Source organism: Mauremys reevesii, linkage group 8 (assembly GCF_016161935.1).
Source record: "Mauremys reevesii isolate NIE-2019 linkage group 8, ASM1616193v1, whole genome shotgun sequence".
Classification (NCBI taxonomy): Eukaryota; Metazoa; Chordata; order Testudines; family Geoemydidae; genus Mauremys; species Mauremys reevesii.
The window spans coordinates 78,378,863-78,398,296 of record NC_052630.1 but is presented as its reverse complement, the minus strand read 5'-3'; the positions used below and the strand labels follow the sequence as shown (position 1 = coordinate 78,398,296).

General features: G+C 39.0%; 2 long non-coding RNA genes across 2 annotated transcripts in view; one reads left to right on the top strand and one right to left on the bottom strand.

Moving 5' to 3' along the window:
• The window catches only part of LOC120370679, a 31,953-nt gene extending 28,474 nt beyond the window's left edge, over positions 1–3,479 (top strand). The window contains exon 3 of the long non-coding RNA XR_005583878.1: positions 2,544–3,479. This is a non-coding gene — a long non-coding RNA (uncharacterized LOC120370679). The remainder of the gene's footprint in view (positions 1–2,543) is intronic.
• LOC120370678 overlaps positions 1–19,434 on the bottom strand; it is a 55,144-nt gene that overhangs the window by 3,085 nt on the left and 32,625 nt on the right. Inside the window, exon 5 of the long non-coding RNA XR_005583875.1 lies at positions 644–795. This is a non-coding gene — a long non-coding RNA (uncharacterized LOC120370678). The remainder of the gene's footprint in view (positions 1–643; positions 796–19,434) is intronic.

Below are 19,434 nucleotides of genomic sequence, written 5' to 3'. Positions count from 1 at the left end.
CAGTGACATTACTTTTGTCTATAAAAAGAAAAAGATGGCCATGGAAATTAGAAAAGCAACCACAGTAGATATTTACCCTGCTAAGGATAATGTAACACTTCTCTTGGTCAAACACTGCATCTGTATAAGTAACAGGAAGAGAAAATGGTGTCTGAAAATAAAAGTTACTTGTCTTTAGAAGTCTTTGTTTGAATCCAACTAACACTGTCAATTCAATACTTTCGAAAAGGCATATTTGAATACAAGTTCTTTAATAGTTTTACATTTTGAATAATGTGCATGATAGGTGTACTGAATGGAACAAACCATAAGTAATATTCTAAGATGTGTTGCCACAAGTGTACAGTAGCAGCATGATAAAAAGGATACATAATATGAGTCTGGGAATAAAGTTGGTTTAAGCTTTAAACAATCATACATATACTTTTTAAATAGCTATTTTAAGCACTGTACATATTGCTTTAAATTCTAAGATTGCACTGGAGAAAAATGCAACATTCTGGAAAGAAATTTCATTTAAATCAGAAATATTGTAAATTCCAAGCTTTGACCACCTGGCAATTAAATAAAACAAAGCATTTTTATAGCATGAAAAACTGTTAATAGTCCCCCAAAAAGGAAATTATTGTAAAAAAAAAAATACCTTATCTATCTAAAGATGCCAACAAGAATAATTGGAAGGTTCAGGAGGTCTTCTCTTGAGTGTTTCCTGATGTTTTTCCCATCTCATCAGGAATTTCGACAGAGGAATAAAATGGCACTCTGTCTTGTAGACAGCTTGGTGTTTGTCTTTGGCTGTCAAGCAAAAAGGGATACAATTCCACTCATCTGGAGAAGATTAGAATAGGAAATAAGAAAATAGAACAATACGATGATGTCCCACGTTTAGGGATATAGTCTCCCCTCAGGACAGGGGACTAACACAGTACTCCCATCAGACCTAATACATTATATGTCAGTTTGCTCATCACGAACAGACTATAACCTCCTTATCAGATATATCATCAACTTTCACAAATAATGTTTTAGCACAAGAAAATTCCAGCAACCTATCAAAATTATCCATACATCAATCATCTCTATTAAATGAAGGGCCTGGTGCCATTTCCTGTAGTGCTTACTACCATGAGTGACTACAGCAGGACTACTCATGGGATTAAGCATTATAACCCAGTAGTGTTTGCTAGATAAGACCCTAAGAATCTATGGGAGCTTCACAAGACTTAAGGTTACAGTCATAGGGTTTTCAAACAGATGGGTGCTCAGGATCATGAAAATTAATACATTGTACCATACAGTATTTCACATTAGATATAGGTCTTCCCTTAAAATGAATAAACTGAGCCGATTTTCCAGTCTGTTACATTTGTATTATGCTAGAGTAATTTCACTAGAGCTACACCAATATAGACTGGCATAAGAGAGTGGGCCCAGAGCCAAAGTGCAGTTAGTACTCAGTCACTATGTTATAGTTCCCAAGGATTCTGGATTGTCATATTTCTCCAAGAATTATAGGTTGTTTTACCTTGTTTTAAAAAATGCCCCATTCAAATTGCATTTCTCAGCATTTTTAGTTTAATCCATTGTGTAATGTCCTGCGCTCTATGTATTATATCACAGTATCATGTCCCGCATTCTCCATAAAACTGGCTCAGTGAATTGCCACAACATATCAGGGCTTCCTTTCCCTTTTGTCTTGGTTTCTGATTAGGTCCAGCCAAAGGAAATGGCTCCCTGCCAAGAGCATGGCGAAGGAAAAGGACACAGAGAAAGTGCTGGTCCAACAACTGTTCCTTTAAGCCTGACTGAAAAATTTCTAAGGAGAAACAAGAAAAATATTCATTTTAAACAGTGTAACAGAGTGTGCATGCAAACACATGCCTGCACACACCCGTGCACACATAAAACACATTCCCCCAGCCTAGACTAACTCTATTCCTATGGGACTGCTGTATGTGATCAGTAGAATTAGGATCCAGGAGTAGTTTTGCAACAGAACATCTGGGTCATGGCAGAAAAACAAGAGTCTGGATGGCTGGGGGCCTGCCTCATAGATGCTGCAAGAAAGAAAATAATAAAACCTATGTACTCACTGAAGTGTGTTTCTGAACTAGGGAACCTCTGTCTTAAAATTATTCGGCTGTGGAGCTTAGATCTGTATGAATTTCCATATTTGAGGAATTTGTACATCAGGCTCTACAAATGTGGCCTCTTGGAACAAACACACAGTGGATGTGGTTTAATTTTTAGAAGTAAATCAATCTGGAATTGCCTTACTCTCCCTGAAAGCCTCCTGACCAGGGTAGGACTGCACGGAGTGCAAGTTAAGGTAGAGTTCTATATAGTTTACGGTTTTCTATAAGAATCACCCCCACCCCATCTAAGGGTGTGGTACAAAGCCCATTGCTGTCACTGGGGCTTTGGAGCAAGCTCTTGGTGCTTTTTGGCCACGTAAGACAAACCCCTGGGCACAGCAGGCCCTAATTTATTCTTCATAAAGCTATTTTTCAAATTCTTTCTACTGCTTTGCTCCCTTCTCCCAGATCACCAGTTCCACGGAACCGAACCACAGTAAGAGATCCACAAGATGGCAGAAAAGCATCCAGAATGATGGTAGTGGTCCAAAGCAATTGATTCAGCATCCTGATGAAGGGCAGTCTAAACAAACAACAGTTGGAGACAGACACAATAGAGCAAGAGCAAGTGCCACGAGTAGAAGCAGACAAAAAAAATTGGAGGGAAAAAATGGTGAGGGTGGAGAGGAAGAAACATTTTGCACACTTTTTTGGTTGTGAAAAAGATCTGCAAGTTTGAACCAGGCCTCTCCCTGCCCCAATCAGAAAGCAGCTATGAAGAGGCAGCCTATACAGAGTGGAAGTTTAAAGAAATAACTGGAGGCGGCATGCTTCAGTTTAGTAGAGAATCACTCCTTCAGATTACAAGTCTGATTTAGAAATGGAAGGAAAGAGATACACAGGTATGCGTAAAATGGAACTGAGCAGGTAACCAACAGACAGAATTCAAAGAAACATAGTGAACAAATTAGCTTTAGATTAAAAAAAATAATTACAAAGAGTGACCACTAAAGGATTAACATCAATAGTATCATTAAACTGCTATTTAAAAAGATCAGGACAATTGGATGGGGAAAGAGGAAGCAATAAATACAAATTAGTGGGAATACAAGAAAATAAAAGATGCAAGAACAACAGAGAACACCAAGTTATGGTCAAGTCTTGACGTGGTGCTGGCAAGAGCAAGAAGCACAGAGGGAAGTGCTATCATTAATAAAATAATAACAACAACAACAACTCAGAAGAGACACAGATAGTCACCCTTACTTCCAGACAAAGTGATACTTATAGCCATATAAGTGCCTTCCAAGCCTGAAAAATCAACTTTAACGTTACACTTTAAGAAAACTCAAGATATTAGAAAGTATGAAAAAGCAGTTACCCAAACAACCTCCCACTCCCATCTGCCACTATGCACACTTATTGCATCTTGTATGTAAAATGGAGACATTCTGATGAAAGAGATTTCGGCTCAAGTTAAATTTTGTACATGTATCTATTAAATGCAGTTCCCCCACCACTTTAAATCTCTGGTAGGTGAAATGACCTCATTTTTGATGCAGCCCTTAAGAGGTTGGTGGCCCCACATACAAAGTGGGTATGGCTGAGATTTTTTAAGCAGTTGCAAAGGATTTAGTCAAACACCTTTCATTAAAAGTAATGGAAGATGTATAGCTAAATCTCCTGCCCCATTTGGAAAATTTCAACTTGTGTTTCCATGCTAAGTCGCGCGGTATGACCATGATTTAAGGTTTGTGATCTGCATTCTTTTGGGTAACTGCGTCAAACAATTGCACAGAATGTATGGGCTTTTTGGTGAAGAGGTGTCTTTTTCCAGTGACTGCACTTAAAGAAACCAGAAGTAATCTTCTGGCTTGTTGTAAAGACTTCAGTTTAAATACTAGATATACAATCTCTCCATCAACAAGGGGACTAAGGGGGGGACATGATAGAGGTATATAAAATCATGAGTGATGTTGAGAAAGTGGATAAGGAAAAGTTATTTACTTATTCCCATAATACAAGAACTAGGGGTCACCAAATGAAATTAATAGGCAGCAGGTTTAAAACAAATAAAAGGAAGTTCTTCTTCACGCAGCGCACAGTCAACTTGTGGAACTCCTTACCTGAGGAGGTTGAGAAGGCTAGGACTATAACAATGTTTAAAAGGGGACTGGATAAATTCATGGTGGCTAAGTCCATAAATGGCTATTAGCCAGGATGGGTAAGAATGGTGTCCCTAGCCTCTGTTCGTCAGAGGATGGAGATGGATGGCAGGAGAGAGATCACTTGATCATTGCCTGTTAGGTTCACTCCCTCAGGGGCACCTGGCATTGGCCACTGTCGGTAGACAGATACTGGGCTAGATGGACCTTTGGTCTGACCCGGTACGGCCTTTCTTACGTTCTTATGTTCTTATGTTAACAAGAGTAACGTAATGGTAGTAACCTACGGCTCTCACCGAGTGCTTTTCATCAGCTCAGTAGATCTGTACGTGTTTTACAAGGGAGGTCAGTATCATTATCCCCATTTTACGCGTGAGAAAACAGACACAGAAGTGAGGTGACTTGCCGAAGGTCACCTCGCAGGCCAGTGGCAAACATGGGAATAGAACCCAGTTCTACAGAGTGGTGAAAGGCAGCAGGGGGGCGGGGTCCTGGCTGCCCAGCCCACACCTAGGGCTCCACTCCTGGCCCTACTCTGTGGAGGGGTCGCTGGACAGGGGGCGCTAGGCATAGGGATCTGTGGGAGGATTGCAGGGAGGGCATTGTGGTTCTCAACCTGAGGTCCATAATGATAAATAGGTTGAGAACCACTGTCATAAAGCTTGCAAGCTGAGTAGGGATGAAGACTGCTCCTTCTTAGGCTGTCTGCCACTAAACATGTGCTTCTTCCTTTGCAGTCCTCAGACTGGACCCCTGCTTCTTGGTCCTGGCCTCTTGTTCTCCCCATGCAGTTTCCTGTGTACTGTTCATCCCCTTTAGCCATCCACACTGGGGCCATGCACACTTTATTTTGTGAGCTCTGGAGATTATGATCAGATCTGCTTTTAATAGATGTTTCCACCGCCATCCTGACCTCCCTCTTAAACAATCAAAAGCAGCAGTCCTTACTAAGACCAACAGATTAACGTTCATTATGAGTTTCTTAACTTTATTATGACATGAAAAAAAAAGCAACAAGCTAGAAAATTGTTCAGGAAGCAAGATCATTTCCTTTTTCATACCTTTGTTGCATCTTTCCAACATTTTTTCCAATTTACCTCAACATTTCCGGGGGGGGAGGGGGGAGGTAATACAAACACATCCTAGCATAAAATTATGATTCTGAAATTTCTGGTGGATTGATTTAGCATAGGTGAAAACTGTATATATAATAAAAGGATAACTCCAACCTTAATTATGGACATCTATCTTCTCTCCACAATAATAAAGAGGGAGAAATACATTCAGTCAGATTAACTATTGAATGACAAAAAATCTTTTTACTTAAAAAGAAATTGAGAGGCAGTACTAATGTATGCAAAGTATACCCAACTTGTGTGTTCAAATCCCAATGGGATTTAATTAGTCACTGGGGATGCAGATACATTTTATCCATTGTGCAGATGTATTAAAACAGCAGAGCTGGACTCATATCTGGTCATGAAAAGGATCATTTTATGCATTGGTTCCATGAGTGTTTTTATTAGTGTAACTGAACAAAGAAACTAGAACCATAGCAGGCACTCAGAGATGAAGCACAACTTGGATGGCTACTATGTTCTTCTCACACTTAACAGTGAAATTCATCCCCAAGCAGTGAGCCAGCGCATGACCCCTATTTTGGGTGCTTAAGTGGGACTTTCATGGTGCATAGGCCTTGTGCTGATCCCTTTCACAGGGGTCAATTTCACTCATAATGAACTAATTTGTACTTAGTACCTTAAGAAAATGTTGCAGAATTAATTTCCTTTAAAATTGTATGATAAGCAAAGACCCGAACCTTTAAAACGGTCTCTTTTAGCCAACCTAGATAATCAAACTCTTTCCAACAGCGTTCAGAATCTTTGTTAACTTGGATACAGAGTCTAATATTTTGTAACTATTGTATTTTGAAAGTGTCAGCTCTGCCTGACATAATAAGCCGTAAGCACAGAGCCTAAAAAATTCCATTAAAAGTTAAAGTTTCAGTCCAATAAACAAAGGTGCATGAGGTAATGTATCTCTTGCACCTCAATCACAATCTCTTCTATTATGGCCTATTTCAACTAGTGTGATCTATAATGAATGTATTGGTTTTTGTGTTCATTCTGTAGGTGCAGCCAGTGTATCTCTGCCTTCCTCCTGGTTTGCTTGGTAGTTCTGGAGCCTAAGGGAGGGGTGGATTAAATTGGAAAATATAAATAACAAATCAAAAATTAAAAATTGATTGGATAAACAATTTCCCTTAGTCTGTTTCTTAATAAGTGATTGATTTTTTGATCAATATTCATTATTTCCCAGAACATACCAAACTGTTTATTGAACAAATGAAGGGATAGAACTACAATGACATGAAATCAAAAAGGTGAACCAATTTCTTTAATAACATGGGTTGAACAGTCCCTCTCATCTCACTTGGTTGTTCCACACTGCATCACTTGACAGTGTAGCCTTTTTATTTAAAAAAACCAACCAAACAAACAAAAACAAAATAAAAAACCCCTAAACTAAACTACAAATTAGAAATTCAGGAACATGGAGGATGCGATTCATTAAATATTGGCAGTAATTTGCATAAGGAAGCATGTGTGGGTGTGTATGTAGGCATATACCAATGTGCTGATTTGCACTATATTTTTATGTGCAATTTAAGAGTTCCTTCTTTTCGGAAATTGTTTTGTAATCTTTCCCACTAGTCTGTGTTACCCTACAAACACTTCAGATTCTGAAATAATAGTCACTTCAGTAAAACATTCACAAAGTTTTCAAGCACGTCAAATATATTTCTCTAATAAAGTTTTCATTCATCAATATCAGATTCAGCAGCACATACAAACTATATACTGCATCCTGACTACATACATCAGGTTATTTCATATCACTTGGTGCAACATAAAATAATCTGCCCTGTTGTGGTAGAGACTTACCGAAATTATTTATTTACTTTGAGGTAAAAGTTGTGTCCTCTCTTTATTTGAATGGTAGAGGAGCTAGATCTTTCGGAGCTAGATCTTTCAGAGCTGTAGTCATGCTTTAATTATATGAGTAACCCCATTGCCTTGAATGGGTTTATCCATAACAGTAAGAGTTTTCAGGATCAGGCACTATGTTAACAACATAGACCCAAATCCCATGAATACTGGATCCCAATGGGAATATTCACCTGGGTTCTAGTTTGCAGGACCAAGACTATATAAAAAACAAGCAAATCTTTTCCATATTGTACAGACAATACAGGAGACAGGAACTATGCCCTTCACAAAACACCAATTTCCACTCACGAGTAAGAACGAGTATCTACCATTTGTGGTCAGTCATAACATACATGACATACATGATTCTACCTGTTCTGAAGAAAAAAAAGTGTGCCTAAAGCAAGAAATATTTCTATATAACTGTAAATATTTGTAATGGTCCCTCGCTCTCCCATGGGGAAGGAGGCCATCGTCTGGCCAGGATCAGAGTCTGCAGGACAGCCAAGAGCCCACAATAGGGCTGGGTGACCAATAGTCACAGTCAGGCTTTAGCCTGGGTTTGGGCATCTCAAGCTGTCAGCCCTTAAACAGAGTCTATAGCTGAGCTGGGGGGCTGGCCTTGAGGAGGCTCAGGCAGGCAGCAACAAAACAGTCTCAGGGCTGGTTTTAGCCTGGGTGGAGCTCAGGCAGCCAGCAAAGCAAACAGTCTGTAAGGGAGGCTCCTTCTTCAGAGCGGGAGCTTCCCTGCACAATGTAGGGAGTCAGCCACCCCGGGGTGGGGTGGAAGGAGGACATGGACCCACCCTACTCCACTGACATCTGTAGTATGTAAGGTCTTGGAAAAAATTTTGAAGGAGAGGGTAGTTAAGGACATTGAGGTCAGTGGTAATTGGGACAAAATACAACATGGTTTCACAAAAGGTAAATCGTGCCAAACCAACCTGATCTCCTTCTTTGAAAAAGTAACAGATTTTTTAGACAAAGGAAATGCAGTGGATCTAATTTACCTCGATTTCAGTAAGGCATTTGACACGGTTCCACATGGGGAATTATTGGTTAAATTTGAAAAGATGGGGATAAATATGAAAATTGAAAGGTGGATAAGGAACTGGTTAAAGGGGAGACTACAGCATGTCATACTGAAAGTTGAACTGTCAGGCTGGAAGGAGGTTACTAGTGGAGTTCCTCAGGGATCAGTTTTGGGACCAATTTTATTTAACCTTTTTATTACTGACCTTGGCACAAAAAGCGAGAATGTGCTAATAAAGTTTGCGGATGACACAAAGCTGGGAGGTATTGCTAACACAGAGAAGGACCGGGATATCATACAGGAAGATCTGGATGTCCTTGTAAACTGGAGTAATAGTAATAGAATGAAATTTAATAGTGAAAACTGCAAGGTCATGCATTTAGGGATTAATAACAAGAATTTTAGTTATAAATTGGGGACGCATCAGTTGGAAGTAACAGAGGAGGAGAAGGACCTCGGAGTATTGGTTGATCACAGGATGACTATGAGCTGCCAATGTGATATGGCCGTTAAAAAAGCTAATGCGGTTTTAGGATGCATCAGGCGAGGTATTTCCAGCAAAGATAAGGAGGTGTTAGTACCGTTATACAAGGCACTGGTGAGACCTCATCTGGAATACTGTGTGCAGTTCTGGTCTCCCATGTTTAAGAAGGATGAATTCAAACTGGAACACGTTCAGAGACGGGCTACTAGGATGATCTGAGGAATGGAAAACCTGTCTTATGAAAGGAGACTGAAAGAGCTTGGCTTGTTTAGCCTAACCAAAAGAAGGTTGAGGGGGGATATGATTGCTCTTTATAAATATATCAGAGGGATTAATATTAGGGAGGGAGAGGAATTATTTAAGCTTAGTAACAATGTGGACACAAGAACAAATGGATATAAACTGGACACTAGGAAGTTTAGACTTGAAATTAGACGAAGGTTTCTAACCATTAGAGGAGTGAAGTTCTGGAACAGCCTTCCAAGGGGAGTAGTGGGGGCAAAAGACATATCTGGCTTTAAGACTAAGCTTGATAAATTTATGGAGGGGATGGTATGATGGGATAGCCTAATTTTGGCAATTAATTTGGCAATTGATCTTTGATTATCAGCAGGTAAGTATGCCCAGTGGTCTGTGATGGGATGTTAGATGGGTTGGGATCTGAGTTACTACAGAGAATTCTTTCCTGGGTGCTGGCTGGTGACTCTTGTCCACATGCTCAGGGTTTAACTGATCGCCATATTTGGGGTCGGGAAGGAATTTTCCTCCAGGGCAGATTGGCAGAGGCCCTGGAGGTTTTTTGCCTTCCTCTGCAGCATGGGGCACGGGTCACTTTCTGGAGGATTCTCTGCAGCTTGAGGTCTTCAAACCACAATTTGGGGACTTCAATAACTCAGACATAGGCTAGGGGTTTGTTATAGAAGTGGATGGGTGGGATTCTGTGGCCTGCATTGTGCAGGAGGTCAGACTAGATGATCATAATGGTCCCTTCTGACCTTAAAGTCTATGAGTCTATGAGTCCCAGCCCAGGGCCCTGGCAGGGGCAGGGATGGCCGCCCGTGTCAGTGGGGATCCAGACCTGGCTCTGCAGCTGCTCTGTGGCTACTCTTGGGCCACTTCCTGCCTCCCTGGGGTTTGGTACCTGTGGCCTCCAGGCCTCTTCCAGCTCCTCAGGGTACACAACGGCCGGCACTCCGGGCCAGTCCTCGTCGGCATCTGAGGATCGGGAACAGCCAGGCATAGGTTTCCCTATGGGACACTGTAGAACAGGCAGATGATCCTTCTCCTCCACAGGCTCTGCCCCAACTGTGCTGCAGGGCCTGCCTTTTATACTTCCGGCCATGCCCCGATATTTCCAGGAAGGGGGGGCGTGGCGATCTAGGCTCTGCCCTCCAAGGGGAGTGTGATGGTCCTTCACTCTCCTGCTCAGAGGGAGGCCACTCAGCCTCACTACAATATTCCTTGGGGATTTTTCAGATTGCACAGATTTGATATGTGGGTCCCATACACTTACTTCTGCCAGAATTAACTGCATGGGCATCAAAGACCTTTTTACCATATTATTATTATTATATGCAGCTCTTACATAATTCTTTTCAACAGTAGGTCTCAAAGCACTTAACAAAGGAAGTCAGTATGATTATCCCCATTTTACAGATGGGGAAATTGAAGCACAGAGTGGCCAAGTGACTTGCCCAAGGACACTCAGCAAGTCAGTGCCACCCAGTAGTTTTACCAGACTCTAAATGCATGCACTAAATAATTAAATGAGAGCAACTCAGTGAAAAGCAACAACTGAGGAAAAGCTTAGTAAACGATCACCAAGTCCTCCAAACTACATCTCTGTGGAGTCCCACCAAAAGCAGTGGCACTCTGCATGGGCATAATGGTTTTCCTGCTTGTAGGATCAGGGCTTTACACATCATCAATTCCATGTGTATGTATATTGAAAACAAATGGTTTTTTTCCTGCAGAGACATAGGTAATATTGTGCAGATTGTCTAACTCAGTCACTATAATGGATTTGATTAATTTTGTGTAACATATTTCAGTAATATCTGGCAATGAACAACCATGTCAGGATAAATTTTTTCTAGCACAGTCATATTCTAAAATTATTAATTCATTAAATGAGCTTTCAGCTTCCATAGTCTCAAAGATCTTACATGTTGAATAGTTACTTTGATACACATCTGCAGTGTAATGTGTTTGTTAAAAGTCCAGTTCCTCCTCACTAACTTGAATAAAACATTTGTTATTTTTCACTAGTAGAATGCTGAATTTCTTTAAGTGGCTGTTAGTACCATCATCTTCCTTCTGGTATAGACAAGAGGCAGCTATCCCTCTTGGAACCGAAAGTGAGGATGTTTACTTTCCATGAACTGGCCAGAAGATGGTGCTGGAGAGCAGTCAGCAAGTGTTGGCCTTCCTCTTTTCTGTTTTGATGACAGAGATAATCTTATCCATAACAGACCCCATGGTCCTCAGGGCACCTAATTACATTGTCAACCAAGGGTCTCCTGCCTAATGCCACCAACATGTTATTTTATATTTTTAAGATAGCATAGCAAGTTCAAAGCATTGTTTTACATCCTGTTCATTAGATTAGTCCCAGGTTGCCTGTGTAAACACATTACACACAGAGCACTTTAACTTCCGGAGAATTATCCACTCTTACATGTCTGCTACAGAAGCAAGTAGCATGACATCAGTTTTGGTAGTGATAAAAATCAAACATTTTCTGGAGCCATTATTGTCTAAAATGTTAATGCAGTTTACTTTTTTAAATGTGATCGATAGCTGGGGGAAAAGTGCCCATAAATTACTAAAGGCAAATACCATTCTATTAGCACTCAGGAGATTTTGCAGCATTTGCCAGTCCATGTTTTGCTGGAAAAAAAATTAATTTACTGAAAGCCTCCTTTTTTTTTTTTTTACCTGCCTTTGTCTCTCTCAGTAAGAGAGATATTTTTATCATGAGTCATTTAGGAGATGTAATTCTAATGTACTACAGCTATAGGTTTCAATTAATGTTCTACCCTTCTGACAGTCTTTACGTTATATGTTTTATGAAATCATTAACTATTGTCATGTTCCTATTATGATACCATTAGGAAATAAAGAGACTTATGTAAATGGAGATGTAAAAGAAATGTATGACAGTTACTAGGAGCAACATCTGTGCACTATCATACATGCTTACACTAATTTTCTAAAGATTGTTCCATTCATTACAGAGCATTGTTCCTTGCTATGGCACAACCCTTATTTCCATGCAGTTAGAGATTGAAGCAAAGAGAGGGTAAATGAGAGCCTAATCAATACCACTTTTCATTTTGCTTCTAATGTGCTGCCTTTCCCTTTCTTTTGCTCATGCACAAATCCAAAAAAGATCCTGACGTTACAGTCATAAAATGTAATTCTTCTGCAGAAACACAGACAATAATGCTTTCTGTATTCAGGCGAATTGCATATTCTAATGGCATTTGGCTAAATTGAGTATGGATTTAACATCAAAGGCTTCATGAATTTTTCAAATGAGATATTAAAGTCAATATTTCAAGTGAAAGATATTTCAATTTAGTTGCATACACAACAATAAAAAACTTCTACAAGGCAGAGGTACTAGTGGTTGTGGCAGTATTAGTTCATTCAGGAAATTATTAGTTTATAAAGAAAACCAAACACAAGGTTGTGATATGGCAATGACACTGAATAAGTTAGATTAACCAATATGCATTAGCTTACTTTATCTCTTGCGGTCTGAAGCAGAACTTGCCACTAGCATGTTCAGTAATCCAAGCAGGGCTTGGTTTGGGGGGCAGTGTTTGTTTTAGGGTATATTTTTGTGTATCTTGAGGTTTGGTTTTTAGGTTTTTGGAACTGAACTGATTAGCATAAAGATTTGTATTCCCTCTTCAGAAATTTGCATATTTTCATTTCTAATGGCATAAACATAGTGTGTGCAAAAAAAATTACTTTTTACTGTAAATGGATCTTGCGTCAAACTGTCAATACTTTGGATGGCTACACAATGCTGCTGCTTTTATGGTGAGTTATTAGATGTTCAAATTTAGTGCCAATGAAAGGTGTACTGAGCTCTCTGAAAACACTTCTCCCTATGCCAGCGGACTGATCCATAAAGACTTGCAAGCAATGCAAACATATGCCTCTGTGACTCCTTTCCTATCTGTTTTTAGGTGCATCAATGCAGCATAGTTGTGTGTTATTTCAATCAGCATGGTGCTATACTACCCATGTCTTGACATATCACTGAAGAACACTTATATCACTTAACACAGCATGGAACAGCTCAACATATATATCTTATGGAATCATATAGTGAGGTAGCACTGTGCTATCATAAAATCAAATACATCAGTTGCTCAAACTTGGGAAAATACTGACTACTATTATCACAGGATCGAGCACATTGTTACTTAACAAGTAATAATTAATAACTAAGGGGCGCACTACACTTGTAGTCATCTGCCAGTGCTACCGTTATTAAGCACTATGATTACAGTAGCTAAAAGCCTTCCCGGCCTACATACATGTGCTGGAGAGCACACTTCTTCCATGTAACCCAGCCGTAGGGCCTTAAGTGTGTCCCTTAAATTAGGAAACCAGGGAAAAATCTGAATTTTTTTTTAAAATAAAACGGTTAGTCGGGTCATTTTGGCCTGAAACTCAGGTATTGACATAACAAAAATCCTTCTAGTAACAGAATTTTTAAATTTCCATTAAAACAGTTGTGTGTTTGGATTTAAAATATCCACCTGCAATGTTTGTAACCTAAATATTTCAGCACTGTGTGGGAGCCCAAGATCCAGAAAGTGAATATGGCTATACGCACAGGCAAAACTGCCAGGTCGATTTGCATTGTCCAAGGTATATAGAATGCAAAAAGCAAAGAGCATAAATGTTAACAAGCAAATTAATCTTTTACGATTTTCACTTTTAATAACTTAAGAATCTATTTTCAATAAATATCAGAATATTAGTTTTACGATGTCTAGTTATGGCTTTTAGCCTGAGAGTGTCCCTTTAATATCCAAACAGAAGTGGTAGCTGCCACTATTGAATGTAATCATTTTAGGGACAAATGTAACTCCCAGAAACAAGACTTGCAGAAGCAGTATATCTTGAAGTGATAAGAATAAGATAACAGTCTTGCAGTTCAAAACATTCACTAGAAACTAGAATAAAATCTGTCAAATTGCCTCTTGATTTAGAGACAAAATTTCCTTTTATTCTTTTGTGAACTGGGCATCCACACCTAGTAGGTGGCTTTGAAAAATCTCAAATATTCGTTGAGCACGCAATAACAAACAGGAATTGGCCAAGTTTATTATGTCAATCAGTCAACAGTTACATCAAAGATGTTCTCATATCCTTTATAGAGCTGTTTGAAATTATCCACCTTTTGATTTTTTTTGGTGTCAAAATTTCTAACCATTCCCATTTCTGACCAGCTCCCATCCTTTACTTCATCTCACAAGACTTCTTGCTGTTGGGTAAACCATATAGTGGATGAAAAGACACTGTTACAGTTAAAGATTCCTCCACAACCCCTGACATGAGCATCTGAATGTAGTAATTCAATATTTTTCCCTTTTGTTACATATGTGTACATAGAAGTAAGAGTTCTTTTCTCACCCGAAAGATGCCAAAATTAGAATTAGAATGATTCTTCAGTTCATTATTAACTAAAAGGGAATATTTAGAGCTAAGCTCACAATAGTACATTGAGCTATGATATTTGATACTCTGCTGGGATGACAGAATAACAAAACAATTTGTTATTCTGCCAAATTTCATGCCAATAACAAAACAATTCACATCTCATCCTGTACACAGCTTTCCTTTAAAACATGAGTTTTTATTAAAAACATAAATGTGAGTTTTCCATAGAAATAACTGAAGAAATTGTGCCATCTAAAATGATTTTAAGCCCCTATTAACTGGTGATTATCTGTACTGATCCACATTACAATTCCATTGCAGATGTTGCTGACATTAAGATGTATGATGCAGAAACTATAGGAAGAGCCTATTTAAGACAGGTGAATATTTAGTAACTCAACATGTGCAGTATAAAATGTCTTTCATGGGAGTTCAAGGTTTTTCCTTTTCCCTTCCAATTTTATATGAATGTTTATAAATAAAGGGAGAAATGAAAGTCCATTTGGCAGTCATTTGATTTCTCTAGTTTAATAGCCTTTAAAATTTGCCATTTCATCATTTTAAGTTTCTTTCCCACGGGATTCTTTTTTTTCATTTTGCTCATCTTCAGAGAGGAATCACATCGGTATTTAGATTGAATTCATCCAAAATGGAATGGTCTGTTACTTCTTTTTCGGTATCTAAGATCTTTAATAGCTAGTTGCTGGTCTGCAAGTGTGCAGCCAATGATCATCGTGAGGGTTGGGGTTGATCCTATAAGTTCAATTGTTACATATTCCAACACACAGTGGAGTTGGGAGTTCACCAAATGTCACACTGTGTGAGATTCCACACATTCCTCAAAGAGGAAATGACTGCAGTGGAGTACAGTAGAGAAGCAGCTCAGAGATGGCCATGAGAGAAGGGAAAGTATAGGGGATGAAGGAGGAAGTCAAGAAACTAGGATAGAAAGCTGGAAGGTCCCTGAGTAGTCACAGGAGGATAGAGATCCATGGACAAGACAACTTCACATGAACCAAGCACACGTGTGGTCTATACCTTCATGCACCTGCCTAATCACAACGGCCTCTAATTTGAATATCCTTCTTATGAACACAGGATTCAACATACCAGCTCATTTGTTACATGTTAAGACCATCTGTTTAGTGAGCTTTTATTGTAGATATTTTTCAAATTACTATTTTTTTTAAATTTGAAAACTCAACCTCAGCCCTGATCCTGAAATGTGCAGAGGCCCAGTAAAGCCAATGGGGCTCTGCACAATCACAGCAGTCAGCATGAACATTATATATTGCAGGATTGGGACCTAACTGTGTAACTCAGTTTTAACAGCTATATTAGAACCAACACCCCACTACTGATTTAAGAGCAATAGCTATTAAAATATCCATCACCTTCTTCAGTTTAACCTAGCATTATCAAATGCTGCTGCCATTTAATGACCACCAGTTTGTAAATGTAGGTGTTGTGCAACATTTGCCAATTTCTTTTAAAAATCCCAAATCTGATTCCAGAGGCCCAGGCTTCAGAACTTTGTTCTTTTAAGTTTTGCAGTCATTAAAAAGAGTAGGACAATAGCATAATTCCAGACCCTGTTTAAAATGTCAAAACTATTGCAGCAAATTTTGTGATGGTGTTCAGTCTTATTGAAATAACTGACAAAAACAATTTTGTGTCATTTCTCTCGTTTTCTAGTCAGGTCACAGTAATTCGATTTTTTTTTAACACTACCCAGTCCTACTAATCTGTTTCTGCAATGTAAAGCACATCAAAGTTTAAGATCTGCATGTACTTCTGCTGTTGGATTGTTGGGCTTTATTTCTATTTGTTTCTTTTTCTTTTTTCTTTCTTTTTTTCTTTTTTTGCGCTATTGATTGAGGAACATGTCCATACACAGACATGCAAAGAAAAACCTTTAGCACATCTTGGGTGAGTCATTATTCCAATATGCTTTATATTAACTCCCACTGCTTTGGACATGTGAACATGAGCAATAGCACATACCATATGTGAAGAATGTGTTACTATTAGACATTACAAAGAGTGATTAGAACCAAGCAAACACAATGCCAAATTATTTATATGGATTTGTGTGAATTCCAATCTGCTAGGGAACATATTTCAGAGTACAAGCTTAATGATAATCTTATGTTTGCCTCTGGCTGGGATGATTTAGTTGGTGTTGGTCCTGCTTTGAGCAGGAGGTTGGACTAGATGACCTCCTGAGGTTTCTTCCAACCCTAATCTTCTATGATTCTTTAACATAACCCGAGATGTTTCCATTTTGCAAGACATTTCATATTTCCGACAGTTCTGTGTAGAGTGTTAGATTTCAGGAGAGATTTATTCCTATTCCAAGGTATTGTGGCAAGGGGGAAAAGGTGCACCATCTTGACTGATCAAGGATGCCAGCTGACCTTTACAATGCCCCTGACACTCAATCAATAATTTCGTAAATTTCAAATCACATCAAACTTGCCCAAAGTAGAAACTGTTAGTTGTATCTTTCAGCATCAAACTGAACGTTCAATGAAATGCCTTTCTGCAATTCAGTATCCTAGGAAAATTGTGGTTTCTCCTTTTCTTTTCATCTCATAGTAGCTTGAGACCCCATGGCATGAACTGTATTATTATTCCTCCATCTAGATGGAGAAAAATTTAGTCCCCAAAGACTTATTACCAGGGATATGAGGGCACATGAATTAGGGGGTCTTAAATGGTGCATAGCACCTGTGCTGGCTCTCAGGATTCAGGTGCATTTCACTCTATATGTCCATTTAGTGTGATAAGTAAGGAAAAATACAGAAGGAAATCTAAGGTAATCACTATAAAAGAATCCCACCATATATCTACTGACAAGCCTGAGAAACACTTGGAACTAAGTGTTTTACCAAGCCTACTGAGTAATTATATAATAAATACAACTATCTATGTCTCTCTCTAGATATAGATCACATACACACACCTCCGCCCTCACCACCATAGAGGTGATAAGGTACTATGGACCCAAACCTGCTCCCAAAGAACACAATACCAAAGTCCAGTAACTAATTTTTTTATATAGTAGCAATGCTAATGTTCTGGTAATTGCAATATTAGTGTCAAAAGGTTACAACTGCACAAAGGAAAACCTTTACAGACACAAACCTAGACTTCTTACCTATCATACGCCCCTTGGGAACCTGACATTGCTCAGTTTTGGGGCCAAGGCATGGACTAATCATCATCCGACATCATAACAGAGTATCATCTTTGGTGTTACATAATTAATATGACAAAAAACCTAAAACAAAAAGCAGGGACCAACCACATCGTTACTAAGAAATAGGGTTTTTTTTAATAAAAGGTAAAACCATTTGTTAAAATAGGTCATGGAAAAAATGCTTTCTATTCCATATGACATGACCATGAGACAACATAAAGCCTATACGAAATCTAGAATCTTAGATCCATCAGACTGGTTAATGCATAAATGCTGCAGTGCACGAAGTCCCATAGAATAAGCCTAATTCAGATGCTCAGCCAGTGACTAAATGACAGAAATGAGTTGAAGCCTCTCTATGAAAGAAAAATCAACTAGCTCCTGTCCATAATGGAAGGCCCAAGGAAGCAACAAGACACCAACTGTACAAGGGCAGAAGTTATTTAATCAAATGCAGATTTGTACCAGAAATCTAAGAAGTGCAAATTGGAACATATATCTAAAATCATAAAGTACTCTATGTAATTCCAAGGAAAAATTATTCGAACCATTCAGAAACTTGTGAGTGTACACAATTCAGTACATAAAACATGCTTGTTCCTGGTTAAAGTTAGTGCTGAGTTCCTGGCGTAAATGAACATTCAATTCATGTACAAATTGAAAATAAATAAGTCAAAAAGATACATGTATGACATCAGTTACTGGCAGCAATCAAACAGCAATTTGTCCCTAGAATTCTGGAGCCACTTCCTACCAACACATCACCAAGTTATGCTCAACAGTCCACTGATTTGTATACAGCATGCATCTTTTGCTGGTCAGAGCAGTTGGCAGCTCCTATCAAAACACTTTGGGTTTTATTCAAATGATAATTTTGGTCAACCCCAAACTGTTAGCAAATTCACATCAAATTCCCTAAATAGTTTTAATTAAAAAAAAGTTTTTTTCGGGCTAATTTCTCAAGAGACCATAAGTGGCATTCAGAAAAACAAGGAGGAGAAGGTGGTGGTGCTCCCTTACACTCAATAGCCCAGTGGCTTGGGCACTTGTCTGGAATATAGGAGATCCAGATTCAAATCAGGAGCAAAGATTTGAACTTAGGTCTTCCACATTGCAAGTGGGATGCTCTCAATAGCAGGTATTGGGTATTCTGGGGCTGGTCTCTCTCTGTCTTGCCTTTGAAGCTGCTCAACTTTGTATAAATAATTAAATAGTCATCAAAGCAAGGACTAGAACACAGGTGAATGCCCTAACCACCTGTAATGAGTCATCTTAGAGTCTCATGAGTCATCCCTGAGCCTAACCACCTGAGGGCTCCACATCTCAACCAGGAAAAGGAACTAGGTGGTGCCTCATACCCCACATTATGCAGATGTTATGGATGTATACCCATATTTGTTCTGATACCCCAAACATCATAAGGATAATGCCTGCCCCTATTTCAGCTGCGGCATTCTGAGTGTTCATAATTAATGCTAATCATTATTATTAACCTTTGATGTCAATCCTTTTTCAATTATTTCCTAACAATTCCTATGTGTCAACATGACCTACCTACCTACCCTACTGCCTAGTGGCTGAACTGCCAAAATTCCTTTTCCACAAGACGTGTGTGGTGTACCATCCCTTTCGTGGTTTCCTGTTTATCCTCTCTGAATGAAGGTGCAAAAAATATGACCTTGGGTTATATTCCTTTAGGCCTGTACTATTATAACTGTAAGCAGAGTCAGGATGAGATCTACCCTGACATCTGGTGGTACATTATGAGGAGTGGGCAAAGGAATTTTAGGAATGTGCATT